At 44.9% G+C, this 8,810-nt stretch overlaps 1 protein-coding gene across 4 annotated transcripts in view; it reads right to left on the reverse strand.

Moving 5' to 3' along the window:
* SIPA1L1 (signal-induced proliferation-associated 1 like 1) overlaps window positions 1–8,810 on the reverse strand; it is an 84,626-nt gene that overhangs the window by 29,763 nt on the left and 46,053 nt on the right. The gene's annotated exons all lie outside the window — the stretch shown is intronic.

Raw genomic sequence — 8,810 nt, forward strand, 5'->3', positions numbered from 1 at the left:
CCAAGTGCTCTCTCTGGAAAAGAGAGCTGCAATTACAGGAGTCTATGGAATGGCTCAGGAACAAGCCAGTGACAACAAACTCACGGAGAAACTTCACCTGCGCACCCCTCCCCCCTCACCAGACACTAGAAGGCAAGAATCCCCCTATGCTTGCTTTCAAGAAGAGGCTGGACAAATATTTGTCAGAGATGCGTTAGGCTGGACTAGATGGTCTGTATGGCCCCTCCCAACTCTATGATTCTGGGATTCTAGCTCCCCCAAGTCTCTAAAGGCAGGTTCTGAATGACAGAAAGGCAGCTATCCCTCTAGAGTTCTGACAGGGGTTCCCCACAGTAACCCCATGACAACTTGGCAGTACCCTAGCCCCACCACACGAGCAAGGGAGACAGAGAAGTGGCTTTTGAAGCACGCTGTCAGGATTGCTCCCAGTACTGCAAAATATGGTTTATGCAATACAAAGTGTTACTTCTCTGCTGCTTCAAATTCCTGAACACTTCTGTGTGCTGTAAGGGTGAAAGCAGGTGCGAAGGGTGCTTGTTGTGGAGGGAAGAAGTACTCCGCCCGCTTTGTACCACAGGCCCCCATCTCTGGGCAACAATCACCATGGATCTTGGAGCCTCTGCCCCCTGATCTGTGTTCCTAGGGCTCTCCACAGAGGCAAAAGTGTTGTTAGCACTGCCCAGAGACACCAGCAGTTGCTAACACTCTTTGGAGAGGAGGACTCTAGCATCAGTGATTTTTTTTTGGGGGGGGGGTGCCCACAGTTTGGAAAAATTTCTGCACCCTCCCCAGTGACCCCTGTGTGACAGAGTGTTGGAGGGGCACAAACCCCAAACACTTGTCCTCCTCAGGCACCCGGTTGAAACTATTTTTCTGTCAGATGAAAGAGTGGTGGCCAGCAAGAGGAAGAAGAGGCCCACTCCCTCTCAGCATGGAGAAGTGGAAGGGGAGCAGAAGGTCCCTCCGAGAAAGTCTCCCCACACTCGGGCTGCTGTGGGTGGGATTTCAAGGTTGGCCAACTTCCAAGAGGTCAAAAAGGGCTACATGGAGTGCCCAGGAAGCAGTTACTCACCTTGTCGGTGAGATGACTGCTGTGGATGGCCAACCCTTCTCCCTGGTGGAGGATGTAGCCTTTCACCAGCTGCAGTGGCAATGGTCAAGGCTCAGCTCTCCAGAATGCAAGGCAGAACCTTGCACTTCATGGCAGACCTCTGGAGCAGCCCATGCCCCAGGAGGGGATAGTCCTGCCACTAGGCTACAAAGTGGTTCTTCTCCATGTGCCAACATGCTGGCAGAGATTAACTGTGTGTGCCTCAAGGGCGTTGTCCACCTGGCAAACATGTTTCAGCTGGTGGTGAAGGATGCTCTGGGGCTGGAGAGCACTGTCAAGGCCACCTGGGACGCTGCCCCCCTAGAGATACGGTCCTTGCTTGAGACCAGCTGGCACCTGGTCACCCACTTCTTGTGTAACATCAAGTCTGTCATTCCGCTGCTCAAGAGGCAGGGGGAGGGAGATGAGGAACTCTACCTACACCATGATTGCACATTTGGTGAAGCAGAAGAGCATCATGCAGGATGTCATCTCCTCCATGACCATCCTGTACAGGGAAGAAGAGATCAGCATCAGCTCTAACAACTGGCTGACTCTCTCCCAAATGGTGTATGTCCTCAAGCCCTTCCAGGACATCACCGACGTGCTCTGCACCAATACAGCCAGCCTGGGACGAGTCATACCCCTGATTCAAGGCCTGGACTGGGCGCTGGCCTCCACACTGGAACTGGCTATTCTCTCAGGGCCTTGACAGAGAGGTTGCAGGTGGGCATCACCACCAGGTTGCATCCTCTCTGCAATAAAGGGGAGTTGGCCTGCCATTTGTGACACTTGGAAAAAAGGCAGCATTGCTCTCCTGAATGCAGAGCTCTTGCAATGGAAGTGTGAGCTCTGCAAAGAAGTGCAGAGGCTACAGGCCAGCAGACATGGCCAGAGGGATCAGCAGGTGAAAGAGGCTGGAGAAGAGTAGGACGACCCACAGCCCAGCACCTCTGCCTCAAAGAGCCCAACCAAGGAGAAGCCCCACTATTGGTTGTCAGTAGTGAACTGGGAGGTCAGTAGCAGTGAGGATGCCAGGTGTGCAATGGTGGAGGATTCAGCAGAGGTGATGGTGAGGTAGTACCTCACCAAGTCCCCTGAGACTGCTGATGCCGATCCCCTAGCGTACTGGTCACACAAGGGTGTCATCTGGCCTGACCTGTCTTGCATGGCCCTGAGCCCTGAGTGCACATAACACCCAAATCCCAGCAGGGGAGAGGAATTCACAATCAGGAGGATATAAAAGGTGGGTCTTCAACAGCTTCAGTTACTAAAATTCTTTTGGAAAAATGCTATTCATGTATGAATTACTCCTCTGTGCTTTAGTCACTCCACAACTATTCACAACTATTTTCAACATTTTTGATTGCCACTTGTAAGAAACAATTGCACTCTAATTTCATTCATTCTAGCTATTTAAAAATATGTAAGATTTTATAGCCACTAGATTTCAATTACTTAAGCCATTCAGATCTGTTGGTTGCAATCAAATTTATCATTCATTCTGACATTCGTATAATCTCCTGTGGTTCACTGGTTATTAGCCATGGCTGGGTACAAGATACGGGTGTGTTGACAAAAGCTGAATTCAAAGAATCCTGAGATAACATAGATTGTTATGCCCGGTAATCTGGAACAGAAATATTAACTACTGTGGTCTCTCTCCATTGACTGCTGGTTTACAGGTTTGTGGGGCACCTGGAACTTCAGTCACATATGTAAAACTTTAACAAAAATACTATGAAACTCTTTCGGATTCAAACATTATGACTGTCATGTGCATTCATAATCTTCAAACTGAGCTACTGTTACGGGGCTATTATTCAAAATCTGAACGGACAAAGAACACGGTGGGCAGCTGCTTCAGTCTCGGGCAGCCTCCTTATTTTCAAGTAGTGTCTCCACAAACAGCAAAGAATTATCAGATAGTATTTTTCACAACATGATATGGGGAGCCAAGGCATACAGGGCCAATTCCAACGTTTTGGGGAGTGCTGGTGATTTTTATTGTGATGCATATATCGGGAAATACTGACAAATGCATTCATTGTTCCAAAGATAATTCCATGAGCAGGATATTGGTTCAACTGATGTGTTGAAGCAGTTGTTTATGAGCAACTCTAGCTGAGCATTAGAAGATATATTTCACAGAAACATTTTCCACGTACATTGATTCATGGGAGTCATCTCAAAAGCTATCTTACGGACAAAGATTGTTATTGCAACTGGCTCACAAAACAAGAAACAATTTTTAAATTATTGAATGTTAAAATACTTTTTGTCTTCAAGCTTGAGGACCAACCGAATTATGAATGTTAATTTCTATACGAGATTGTTTCATCAGCAACACAGGAATCAGTCAAGCAAAGAGTGTTGGCTTTTGATTAACATTATGGCAATTAGATTGAATTCGATATTTTTCATGACTCTCTAATCAACTACTTGTTCAAAAGGAAAAAAACCCTGTGGAAATGATAAAAGACTTTTTCCCAATAAAATGTTTACTTTGGACATTATACTACTTTAATGGCTTGATTTAAATAGACATCTGCAGTAGAACAGGACTTCTATTCACGCAGGAGGGGAATTTTTATTAGTTTCTCTTTTCTACCTCATACTGTTCCCTCGTGTGATTCCTGATCTGCAGAAGCTTCAATTCTGGGGAACGCAGCAGACTGCAGATAGAAAGAAAGGGCACACAAAGCTACTCTTATTCCTTTGGGTTCAACTCACTATCTGCTTTAATGACTTTAATGTTTTTAATATTGTTTAAATCACTGTTCTGAGGCAAAGCTCCCCTGGCCTCCCCTCACAAAGGTTAATGTGAATAGTAACAGGCCAAGTTCATTCTACAGGTGTTACTAATTGGTTCCTCAGCCTATACAGGTCTTATCATCTTCAAGGCCAGGGATGAAGGTGGGATGATTAGCTTCCCATGAGAACTCTGCTGACTGTAGGATGGGGGGAAGGAGAGCCAGGGGTGACGGGTTAATCTTCTGAAGGCTTCTCCAGAGAAAGTGTTCTGACTGGATGTCATCCTCACCTGATGTTGCCAGGTCAAAAACTATAATTTAGCTAAGGCCTAGAAGAAGGGAGACTAGCTGAGATCCTAATGGACTAAAGGCCTGAACTATGGCGTACTTGAATTGCGATCGCTAGCAACTTAGAGAAAGCATGAGCTTCAGCCTTGAGTTTGAAATTTAAGGTTTGTGCCATCTAATGCAAATCCTAAAAGTGTTAAGATAGTTGAGTTCGTTTCTTTATTTTCTTGCTGCATGGTTTTAGAGTAACGTGTTGAAATAAACTTTATAAATCCTTTTCGAAATAACCAAAGGTCCGGTTACTTGTGTGCAACTGCCCTCGGGACCCTCGGGGTTCATGTTTTAGCTCCTTGACAACTGTGCTTGAAATGGTTGTTATTTACTTTGTGAACAGCCGTGTGAGTTGAGTACATGCTGAGAAATGAGATAGGAAAAAAACTTTCTGGAAAAGTATCCAGAAGCTTTGCCTCATCTTTCTCTTCACCTCAAACTGGCTGCACCATCAAGAGTCTAGGAATGCAAACTGGGTGGACATTATTGATTTAATTACAAATAGGTTGTCAAAGCTGTTCGTGATATTTTATTTGTCAGTTTTAACTTCACCTTACCTAATGCAAAAAAGTAAAAATAAAATTCCAAGGCAACTTGCAAAGAATTAAACTTCGACAAATATCAGTGAAAAAAGCTGAACAGCCAAGCAAAACAGAAACAGATCATAAAAACAGGAAGCACACTAAAAAGAATCAAACTTAACTAAAAGTTTGGGCAAATAAAAACATTCTGACACGATGCCTAAAACTTTAAAAGATGATGCCAGGCCTCTCTGTGGGAAGAACATCCCAAAAAGGGGGCTCCAACTAGGGATGTCAGCCTCCAAGTGGGACCTGGGGACCTCTTGGAATTATAGCTCATCTCCAGGCGCCAGGACTCTATTGCATTGTACCCCACTGAGGTCTCTGTCCTCCCCAGACTCTATCTCCAAATCTCCACAAGTTTCCCAACCTGGATCTGGCAACCCTAGCTCAGCCACAGGAAAGGCCCTTGCCCCAGTGTCTTAGTTAATTACTTAAGGTGGGGCACCTAGAAAAGGGTCCCTGAAAATGATCTTAAAATACTGGAGAGGTAAGATATTTAAGGCTTTTTAAAATCAAGTCAAGCACATTGAATTGTGCCGGGAAACAACTGAAAGTCAGCTGAGAGGTTTAAATACCAAGTGAGATATGTTCCTAACACCTGGTGAAGTTCACAGTTATGTAACCCTGAAATCAGCCCTGAGCCAGGAGACATGTTTCTGGGCCACTATCATGACTTCTCAGGTCACATGCTGTCTGAGATTGCAGAACAGAAGGCATGTTTGATCTTAAAACAGCAAAACTGGTATCAGGCTGCAGGCAACATATAAGCTGACTCACAGGAAAGTAGCCAGTTTTCCCAGGAGTGCTAGACACTTCCTTGACATTCGTTCTATTCTTTGGCTTCCTGAGGGATCATCAAAATTAAGGCCATAATCAACAAATTCAGGTTTGCAGAAGAAAAACTTGCATTCTAGGACCAACAATCACAAGTGAGGCCATCTCCTCACCTTTGTTAATCAGACTTGCCATTTCGATAATTTAATCACAGACCCAGGAAGGGCCATCAAGCCATGCCTAACCCTTTGTTAAACCAGGCTGAGCTGGTATTCTGGGCAGATAATTTAATCACTGTCTCCCACATTTCCCCATATTTTTGAATATGGCTAATCAAGTCCATATTTGTAGTTCCTTCTTCCTCCCACTCCTCTAAAATTCAAACCTTATAATAAGATTCAAAGTTTCTAGATGGAACCCAGGCCCGTCACAGCAGAGACACTGTCCCCTTTCGAAATACAACTAAAGGTGCATGAAAGTCACATCTCAGCTCCCAAACTTTGGGAGCTGGTTTCTAAATCCTACCTGCTACCCCAGCCTCACAGTTGGTCTCCTTTCCTTGATGAAAACACAGATTCTGATCCTGGCTACAAACTGAACTACAACAAAGGCTCCCATCATGTACTAATTCTTTCCTCCTTTTTTTTACCTGATTTCTACACAGACTAGGAAACGTATATCTTTGATTCCCATACTGATTCTATCTTCCTTTATTTTCTAACCCATGCTGCACTAGCATTTTGGTCCTTCATGCTATTTAAGCTTGTAAAACTGGACTTGACTCCTCTGTCCCAACAGATTCCACTTCTCCTCTATCCTGTTTCCCCATTTCCCCACATCTGTTTATTTAAACATAACTCCTGCTCCAAACTGGAGTAGCTGTTATATTGTTAGGACAGATACTGCACTATTTACCTGTGTTTTGATTTGGTATTTCCTAGTAGGATAAGTGCCCCCCCTCACTACTGCATGAATTCCTCAATAAATTCCTTTTAATTTATTTTATTTACGTCCGCTTTCTGTTACCTTTTCCTGATGAAATGTGCTACCCACAGCCACCTCTTTAGAGCCAGTTTGGTGTAGTGGTTAAGTGTGCGGACTCTAATCTGGGAGAACCGGGTTTGATTCCCCACTCCTCCACTTGCACCTGCTGATGTGACCTTGGGTCAGTCACAAATTTCCCCACATCTGTTTATTTAAACATAACTCCTGCTCCAAACTGGAGTAGCTGTTATATTGTTAGGACAGATACTGCACTATTTACCTGTGTTTTGATTTGGTATTTCCTAGTAGGATAAGTGCCCCCCCTCACTACTGCATGAATTCCTCAATAAATTCCTTTTAATTTATTTTATTTACGTCCGCTTTCTGTTAACCTTTTCCTGATGAAATGTGCTACTCACAGCCACCTCTTTAGAGCCAGTTTGGTGTAGAGGTTAAGTGTGCGGACTCTAATCTGGGAGAACCGGGTTTGATTCCCCACTCCTCCACTTGCACCTGCTGATGTGACCTTGGGTCAGTCACAAGCTCTGGCACAGCTGTCCTTGAAAAAGAGCAGTTTGTGTCAGAGCTCTCTCAGCCCCACCCACCTCACAGGGTGTCTGTTGTGGGGAGGGGAAGGGAAAGGAGTTTGTAAGCCACTCTGAGACACCTTTGGGTAGTGAAGGGCGGGGTATAAATCCAATCTCTTCTTCTTCTTTAGGTAAAAGATCCTGGTTTTCTGCTCCTCGCACAAACACGCAAGCCAGCTCTCCAATGCAGTCTGATCACATGTTTATGTGTTTGTGAGGGTGTGGTAACAGCTACAGCTGGCACAAGATACATGAGGGTCTACTCAAACTTTTAGTGGGACACAGACTGACTTCATGAGCATACTCTGAACTTTCCTTTGTCACCAGAAGGAATGTCTACACATAAGCTTCCAGGGCAGACAGTCCTGGTCTCCTGGCTGATCTCAAAATCTAAAGTCTTCGTCAGCTGAAGGGAAGGAAGTTTCCAGGTTTTAACCAAGCTGCAGTTTCAAAGCAGTTTTCAGATACAGTTTCACATACAGTGCATTACAGCAATCTAATCCAGCTGTTAAGCAGGGCATGGAATCTGCAGGAAGGCTATCTTTGTTCAAGAGAGGTTTTAGTTGACTCATCAACCTAAACCAGCAAAGGTGCTTTCTTGCACTGACGCCATTGTCTAAATTTATGTTTCAATTTATTAGACAATTACTGATTATGGACACAAGTCCTGCACATCTACTGTTCTACCAAAATGTGATGGGGAAAAAAGATAAAGTAGAACTGGGTGTTGTCCACATACTGATGATATCTCACTTTAGTTTCTCTGATGCCAGTCCTTCCACCGGAAGTCTGATCTGGGTGGTATATGAAGACACTGCATGGCAGTCATAAGAAACTAAACATGAATGGTGCTCAACTCCACATGTAAAAAGAAGGTCTCCTACCCAACAAAGGGCAAGAGTATCAGGTCTATCACTAGAGTTCTAGAATGTCCTGGATGCTCTGTGCAGAGGAGGGGGGAGGGGAGGGGAGGGGGGGAGAGATGGATGGTGCTCAAGATGTGGTGGGAAGTCTGTTGGTAGACAAAGCTGTCCTAGCCCAGCAATAAACAACAGTAAGAACAAAATGTGCTTTTTGGAAATAATAGAGCTATCACCTGATACACTTTTCCCCCTAAGTGCCATAGGAGCACACTTGAGTGATCCTGCAGTTTAGCAGCCATGAAAAACAGGCTCCCATGACTTCCCGAACATGAACCTTGGGGAAGTTACTGCAGTGCATTTGCCAAGGTCTCTAATGGGAAGACTGTATGACTCTGCTCCTATGGCATCTTGGAAAAAATTCCTCAGTGTCTGTAGTCTCTATGTATTTCAAGCTGATTTATGCCTGGGGGGATACAATGGGATATTAAAGAACCAGAACTGCAGCTGCCTCTTTTTCCTCCTGCCCCTTCCTAGCTGCACTGGAAAGAGAGGAGGCAGAGCAAGGAAGCTTGCTTACTCAGCATCTCTACTGCATCAATTAGTGTTGAGAAAGAAATGGGTGGGTAGGCTGCAGTCTGGTGTACTAGTGACACCTCATCACTTCTGGGTTAAACACAAAAATGCACTGGAGAAGACGGGCTGTTGATGATGGGCACTGAAGTCAATTGAGCCACAGAACTTTAACGGATTAACTGGTTTTATCAGTCAACACTGCAGCCCCAGTATGGGACTTCCAGTTGATGGCGGCACATTAGCAGATTCACCTCCCGGACCTC

This window comes from Gekko japonicus, unplaced genomic scaffold (genome assembly GCF_001447785.1).
Source record: "Gekko japonicus isolate JY-2015 unplaced genomic scaffold, Gekko_japonicus_V1.1 scaffold27, whole genome shotgun sequence".
NCBI lineage: Eukaryota > Metazoa > Chordata > Lepidosauria > Squamata > Gekkonidae > Gekko > Gekko japonicus.